We start from the raw sequence: 9007 nt of genomic DNA, 5'->3' as shown, positions 1-9007 counted from the left end.
AATTSGTCCACTACATTTGAGACGGCTCAATTCTTATTTTAATGTACTATTTGAAATTTTGAATTGAATTACTATTTACTGTCTGTAAAACTTGTAGAAAAAAAAAAAATGCATTCTATCCAAATGCACCAAAATTAGAAAACATTCACAAATTATATATTACAAGAACCTTAAAAAACCTAAAGCTAAATCATATGAACACAAATAGACACAYAGGTACACATTCAAATTCTAGTCAAAAATTATGAATTAATAATGCATTTTTTTCATGTAAAAATATTGCAGAAAAAAGGCTGAATTTGAAATATTTGTTTTCAGTGACTAATGTTTTTATCTATAAATGCAGAATTTATTTCCCTTTTTTTCCTTTCACTAAAAAAAAGGTCCAAACCATCAACATGTATTTTTGCCATCTCTACAGGGAAAGCCAAGAACAATGTAGATACATGTGGAAACTGATTTTTTTTTTCTTCTTTTTGAACTCTGCTGAACAAGTTGAAAATAAATGTAAATGAGGAAGGAAAGCAGCCAGAGTTCCTGAGGGTTCCACTGGGAATGTAAAGAGCATGTTTCTGGTGATATTTCTGCTGTTGTATTTAGTGCCAACAAATCTCCAAAGACTTTTTTTTTCTCCAAAACAGCAAACTGTTGCAAACTTCTGTTAATGCACTCTGCATAATAGTACTTCTAAATTCATACATGATTTCTTTTTGCTTTCTCAAGCTAAGCACTTAGAGACCCCAAAGCAAGCCAGGGGGGGAAAAAAAAAAAAAAAAAACAAAACACTGCATACATTAGAAAATTCGTAAGTGCAAAGCCCTAGTCTGCAGAATTACTAAGCTTTTTACTATTCTGCTTGACTGTCAGTACAAGGTATTTTACAAGCATTAAAGTAACAAGTCAAATGTGTAGACTGATGTAATGGTTAATACAGCAGTTTTWAGAGCATGTTTTGTGCAATAATGAGATGTTAGGAAACTGAATGAAAAAGAAGACAGAAAGAAAGTGAGAAGGAGAGAAGGAAATGGTAAAATGTTRCTGTGCTTTATGTACCATGCAAGTAAAGGTCAACTCACAAAATGAAAAAAGGTTTTTACATTTTTGCTTGGCGAAGTAAAGGCTGTAACTAGCAAACTTAATGCCCAACATCTGCTGAGTTTTCTGGAAGCAGAAGGCCTGATGCATAAGGAAGAACAAAACATAGGAAAACAGGTCTGTAGCATGCATCCTACTGTTATTCCTGCTTCTTGGTAAACTCCATAGTACCTACACTGATTTTTWTTTTTTTTTTTTTTTTTTTAAGCCTTGACTGTCTTAACCTGCTCCAGTACTGATTAACTAATTCTCACCAGGGCTGGCAGAGAGGCTGTGGATGTCCAATCCTTGGAAGTGTTCAAGGCCAAGCTGGGTGGGGCCCTGAGCACCCTGGTTTAGTGGGAGGTGTCGGGGGCCCATGGGAGGGGAGTTGGAATGGGGTGATCTTCAAGGTCTGTTCCAACTCAAACCTTCCATGAGTCTATGACTCCAGGATTTTATCATAATATAGGCATCAAGGAAGAGTATGCTTTTGCTTTTAAGCTCTGCAGTTAATTCCTAAAATCTACTTGAAGGACTCCATTCCCATAAATAAAACCATTTGACAGCTTTTGTTAATTCTGTCATTGTCACACAGTTGTCCTTCTCACTTTGCGAATTCACACTTACAGAGATGATGTGAAAAGGAATGCAAAAATTACCTGAGTGATAAGAAGAAATTAACCTGGGAAACAAGGTGAAACAGCAGTTGGAACTGTACATCTACCAACATCCCATATTCTGCTTTCCACGAATACTCCCAATAACTGAAATAACAGTGGGAGTGGCAGTGTCTGTTGTAACACACACAGATAATGTGTGTAAGATAATGTGATTTGCTCCCTTATCAAAGAATAGTGACTTCCATCCTTGATCTATCCAAACAGTCTTGTGAAACTGGTTGCAGAAATTTGAGATATCTTGTTTTCTAGTCTCATAGAACACTGTAAATACCCTCATCATTCTTGAATAAAGGAAGGTGGATACAATACTTGGAAGAAAGTACCAAGAGTAAACATAAAGAAATATTCTCAAGCAGAATATTTCCAACAGGTTAGTAGTAATTCAAATTTTGTTAACTATTATCTAAACTMTGTCTGACAGAAATATGCTTAACTAATTCTATTCTGCTTCCTTTTTTCTTCTTARTTTCAAATTAAACATGAGAAATATTTCCATTGTTTCATCTAGAAAGGAAATGACAGCTGAGGAGAATGCTATTTATCTAAGCTTGACAGTGAAATAAAATAGGAGTATCAGTGCACTTAATATGCATTGTTAAGTACTTCCAGATATCAAAAGCTGCATTAATTTAAGTATTGAAATAGGTGGGAAAACTTGGAAAACTGCTCTCAAGGTTTTAATACTTTCATTGCAGGAGAAAGTTCATTTTTCATAGCAAAAATTGGCTGATTTTGAGCTTCTATATGTCTGATTTTATATAGAGCAAGACTGTGGAACCCATGGAAAGCAGAAATGTGAAAGAATATACACTGTAAGAACTAYACTGCATTGTAAGAATACTACTGAGAATGATTAATAAAGCTTTCAGCCTGTATCCTAAAATAATCTCTCAGGAGTGTTATTCTTATCTTTGTTGATGATACCTGGAGGACAGACTCCTAATTTAATGTGCCTAAATTAAACACCTAGTATAGGAAAAAAAATTATGTTCACTTAGTTTCAAAACTCTAAAATAGAAGGATGACATGCAAAGCAAATATACTAGGTTTACAAAGCAACATRTATTTCAGCAAATTTTCATCTTAATTCAAAAGCAAGTACAAACCAATCCTATAGATGCCAAAATGATTTCTGAATAGGGTTTCTCTTTGGAAGATTGATTGATTTGGTTGGTTGTCTACAGTTAAACATAGCAGAGGTAGAGTTTTGCAATTTATCTGCGAAACTTCTTTTACTAGTGAAATCTTATTGTAATCTATTCAACAGAATATATATATCTATATACACACAGATGAGATTATTAGAGCTCTGTAGTTGAGTGATTACCTGACAATTCACTATTCTAAATATTTCCTTACTGTTTTGAAAAAATCTACTTTTGCACAATATCTATTTAGGTTTTTACACTTTTATCTATTATGAATGAAGGCAAGCACCAAAGTACTTACTCTCCAGTCWTACTGTATGGTTTTAATTTCATTAAGGACAGCAAGTTTAATATTAAGACAGCAGGGTGCTAAATTTTATTTTAACCATTTGGATGTGTGATCTGACAAAATAAACAGGAAAAAAATCACTCATTCCTGGAGTTTTAAGGTTTACTTGTGAATCTCCCTTACTAACTGGGRCAACGGAGGGGATGGCAGGGTTGGGCAGCAGGAGAGCAAATTACTTAAGAGTTTAAAAAAACTCAGGAAAAGGCAGCAGAAATTAAATTTGACCAGCAATTTGGCTCAAATCAATCTAAGAGAAATCCACACTAGTACATTTGTATAAGATAGATGGATTTAATTTAATCTTGGAAAAAAAAAAAAAAAAAAAAAAAAGAGAACACTGTAAATTGCAAATCACATGAGACTAAACTCACTTTATCACCAGTAGAAGAGAGTGAGCCATTTTTATGCAGTTAATCAGCTCATCCAAAGTATAATGAAGACTTGAAGAACCCACATCTATTTAACAAGCAGTTTTTTGGGGTATTTTTTTTTTCGCATTTTTTCCTTTTCTTTCTGTTTTAAAGGGCAAGAGGGYTACCTGAAATTCATATCCTTGCAAGCTGAAGATCAAAGCCATGCTGCTATACATGCTGCTACAAGAATGCTTTTGTCTCTACCTTATCTCAGAGGACAATATCCCCATCTGGCTCTACTKGCTAATTACAGGAATGTTCTTTGGGCCTGGTTTAGGGCATACAGAGACCAGGACAGTTATTGCCTTATCTCACTTTATTTGACTAGYACATCAATTGCAGGAGCTACAGGTCATTATTCTCTAACTTGTTTTAGAAGTCCAAATAAAACCATTTCTGACATTTATTATTCTGTGACATTTGACTGTTTCCTAAGAAGCACACAGAGATATCTTGAAATAGGTTATACCAACAACTCTAAGTTGTCTAAGCAGCACAGTGCCTCATTTTCTGAGTCTTCTTAGTACATAATAATTCAATACAGTCCATGAAATTTACTTTTTCAGTTTGAAGCAAGAATTAAAGCAATATTGACTTGCTGTTAGGAGAATGGGGTGCAGCATGTGAGGGATGTACAGAAACAGCTCTACTTGCAAATTCTAAAAGTTGCACAGTTGAAAAGCTTTTTTTTTAAGCAACTAATACCTAATATGACTAGGGGGTCACTGCATTTTCTTTATTTTTTTATAAAATATAAAACAATTGTGTAGGTCAAGCACAAAAAATATTAAAAAACATATGCACATAAATCAATAAATCCCATTAAAGCAATCTCTATTTGCATTTTGGCCTGCTTGACACTATTAAGATGAAGCTGGTAATCTATTAATTCCATCAATATCTAATATGCTGAGGTTATAAATAAGAGGGTCTAATTGTGAACTAATTAATTGCAGTCTTTTCCTGCTGGCATAATCAWATGTTGTAATGCAAAATTGGACTTATAATATTGCTTTATTATTACATCAAGAGCAGAGAGTCTTGTTTACTTAGGTAGTGTATGGCCTTGAGAATTAATCATTTCTGAGKGTGTGATTTTTGGAATTCATAATAAAARCTTAAATGCAAAATTAASTATTTACCCATTTGCAATTTAAATTTAGGACAGAGGAAAACTAGTAGTATCACTGCCAGGTGTGATCATGTCTCACTGAACACAAGAACTAAACAACTTCCACACTAACAAAATATCTCTGCAAAGAATAAAGCACATTCTCTGGGTTCAACWGTAAGAAYTTCTGCAATTATGTCCAAGAAGTTYCCAGAACACAGACTCTTAAAGACCTGGCAATCCTTTTACAGCAGAAACCTGGGCAGACAACAAAAGCAGGTATGCTTTTGSAACCAGAGCAAAGGCAAGCTTCAAGGCTCCCAGCCAGAAGGAAACTCATCAACTGATATTTTTTTTGGACTGGTTACTCCTAGACAAATTAAGCAAATGCTAGACTTTGAAATTAATTATGAGAATATTGTGATCAGAGCCCTGGAAAGCAGTTTTGATGAATTTCTCTGCAGATATATTAATATTCTTTGTGGATTTAGAAACAAGACATAGATCTATTTTTAATCCTTTACTTTTATTTTATGCCACAAAACCTTCATTAAAGCATGCTGGGACTAGAGCTGGGTTTTTTTATTTTACAGTTTCTCATTTCTTAAACATCAAAAAAATACCAAAACCACTGTGATTAATTCTGTCTTTAGTAAGACTCTTCTCCCTTGAGCCAGTCTGATAAATCACTGAAATCTTTATATTATTTATACAGACATACAATATCTCTATTTGATACCTCCAAATATTTTAGGAATTTTGAGCTTCTTGGAATATTATTCAGCACTGTTTACACAGTGKAATGAAATAATATGGGACTTCTGGTTTTGTACCAGCTTTTGTAGAAGGAAAAATTATGGAAGTACGCAAGTGAAACAGGGAAAAAAGAAATTTAYATAACAGTTCACAATAACAGACATAATAAAAATGTTCCAGGAAGATTCAGGTTGTAAATGAGAAGTTTTCTAGAAAGGCATATGCTTTCACTCTATTCAAACATTCATAGTATTTTAAAATGAACTTTTTCATTGACATGAGTAATGTTAAAATGAGGTTAATTAGGAAAAGTTCATTACAGAACTCTATAATTTATGACAAAATACACCTTATCAAAGTAGAAATTCCATAATTTCCCCTTTATAAGTATTGTCAAGAATTAGAAATATTTTAAATCATTACTTTCTTAGGTCTTACATCAAAAAATAATTAATTTAATAATTGTAAAAGTATTTAGCTTGTCATAAAAATTTTTATCACAGGTATTTAAAAACCTTACCAACAAATATAAAGTCAACTGACCAAAAGAAACATAAAAGTAAAAAAGAAACCTTGTGGGTTCCTTGGAAAAGATATTGAATCAAGTGATTTTTTTTTCCATATATCATGCACAAATAACAGACTAAATTTTTGGTTTAGATCTCTGACTTAATTTTTCTTAAAATAGTCTGGTATGCCTACTATACTGTCAGACTGCACTAAAACACACATTAACTGTGCAAGTTGGGAGATGTGCAAACTTACAGCCCTACCTGCCACAGAATACGGTATAAATTATGGACATTGTTTAAGATCATACTGAACAGAAAAAAATAAGACCAAGAGAGTTTTAGAGGAACTTCCTTTTATTTTCTTCTGGTTTTTAACAAACTAATTTTTTCATTTCTAAATCTAACCTAATGGGAAATTTTGAAATCCAAAGGACCACACATAAGACATCTTTCTTAACCCAAGATATGACATTTCTTTTGACATCCTTAAAGGTGCAGTTTAAAAGCTCTTTAATCTGAAACAATTATGAAGCAAACATCAAACTAAAACAAAAGTCTAYAAGTACACACAGCTTTACATATTTTGTTTGCTTGGCACTCTTGCCCTGTCTCCTGTTACATAAGATAATCCAATTGTATACTATCTTTATCAGGAGTTATACCAACTAAATTATATGGAAAACTCACTAAATCCAGCGCTAGGCCACATTTCACTCAATGGGTCAAACCAGTGGTAAATTAAAGAAAAATCTGCATTGGTTTCTTGCACATTTCACTATGTCCATTTCCGTTCAAGTTGCTCAATTTGTTCATTATTTATGATCTCTTTTCCACAGTTATGAATGTTAAACTCATTAAAGTGATACATCAGACACTGTTAAGAAGTTTTAATAACAGTTCAGCAAATGGAAAATACAAATTCTATACTTTTGAAAATGTTATATAAAATGGTCATCAAAAATAAGAATTAAGCAAAGAAAAAAATATACTGCCAAGAGAAAAATATGSTACTTTGAGTTATAATTACTTTATAAAATTTTATTATTCTCATATATTATAGAAAGTAAATGATAGATACAAGTGCAAACTCTGCAGAATTGTAATGTTTCATGTAACTCCTGGTGGGCAAGGTCATCAAATCAGGTTGGGTTTATTTTCCTGCAGATGTAATGATTTCCTCACCTTCTGCCCATTTGTGACATATGTAGATTTAGAACAGATCATCACAAACATCATTTTGTAATATCTTAGCAAAAAAAATAGCTATGAGGCAAAAAGCATTCATTTCTGTACTCCACCATTTCAGCATATTTGCCATCTACATTTTATTATTATATGTTTTGCATTCTAAAATATTTTTGAGAGATTTTTCACTTTTAACTTTTTGAAAAGGGTAGAGTTTCAATGACAAGTGGAAACCAGTTGGAGAATCATATATAGCAAGCAACTCATTTAAGAGTGGTTTCCACAGGGCTTAGAAAAAAGCAGCATCTCTAGAGAGGGATTCAGAACTGCTGAGTTACAATGGTGTTACTGTCAGGAGATATTTATGGACTTACTCATCTTTTTCTTCTAAAATGGCTGACTCTGTGATCCATTGTTCTTTTWTAATCACTTTAAAATCAATAGTAAATTTCAATGATGCCACATCCTCTTGCAAATGATGAGATTATATTCTTTTTTTGCCTAACTCACTTAAATCATGGCTCAGTCAGAATGCCTGTCTTCACATTTCTTCCTGAACAAAATAAGTGCACTATCACTCACAGTGCTACAGAGAGTTTAAATACTATCACTTGCAATTCTGTGYTGAGCAGAGATGATACTCCTAATGGCTGTGTGGTGAGCCATAGCAAACCACCTATGGCTTTGCACTGAGCTAAATTGACACTACCTATAGTGCCATGAGTGCAACACTCCCTTTTCACAGTTGCACATCGTATTAAGGGCAAACTCAGGCTGTGGAGCACTCACCCCAGGGTCACAGCCCAGTGGACATCAATGGTACAGGAGCAGTTTAACCACTGAGCTCACAACCTGCATTAGCTGTAGTGATGCTAAGATAAAAGCRTTAAAAAACTGCATAATCTCCTGACTCCCACAACACACAACCACAGAAAAATTCCAATCAAAACCAGCTCTGATGGAGTATTTAACAAAATCCTAGAAAAAGCCTTTCTACTTGAATACCTAACATTAAGGATGATAAATCCAATGAAGTAAACTAAAACCACTACTGAAGTGGTCTCAGTACATAGCACAGCTAGACATGTTGAATAAAAGCCAAAATTGCAGGATATGTTTTTCAATATTATCAACATTTTCACACTACTGCACTTAATAGAGAAAAACCTCCCTATCAAAGCAGTCCACTGAGCAAATCAGTTACCAGTCTCAGTGCTGTGTGGAGCTCAATAAACTGCCTCCCACCATCTTATCATGGAGCAGTGTGTGCATATATCCTACTTTCTGACAGGAGAGAGATTTATTTTTCACACTTTATTTTCATTCAGTTTGGGAGAGAGATTTAGTTACAGTACAGTTAAGAAATTTCTGTGACTGAACTGCTGGCACCAATTTWAACAAAGGCAGTATAGAGCTGACAAGTGCATCTTTAAGTCTGGAACAGAAGAAGTTCACTCATATCTACCTATTTTCATCAGCTCACATAACTTTGAAGTGTATTTATTCATTTTTAGATATGTGACCTCCCCAYATCATCATGTTTGCCCCCATGTGGAGAAACAGACAGATTTTACTCTCACATAATTTAGTAATTTTCCAAAATAGTTATCAGCTTCTAACATAGGAGTTGATAATAACTTTTTCGGGGTGGGTCCAAAAAGGAGCTTTGTAAATTAATATTCTGATTTATTTAAACAAATTAACAAAGTCACTTTTTTTTTTTTTTTTTTTTTTTTTTTTTTTTTTTTTTTTTTTTTTTTTTTTTTTTTTTTTTTT

The sequence above is a fragment of the Malurus melanocephalus genome, unplaced genomic scaffold (genome assembly GCF_030028575.1).
Source record: "Malurus melanocephalus ecotype Western Australia unplaced genomic scaffold, MMel_1.1 scaffold_134, whole genome shotgun sequence".
Taxonomy (NCBI): Eukaryota; Metazoa; Chordata; class Aves; order Passeriformes; family Maluridae; genus Malurus; species Malurus melanocephalus.
This window is presented reverse-complemented; position numbering follows the sequence as displayed.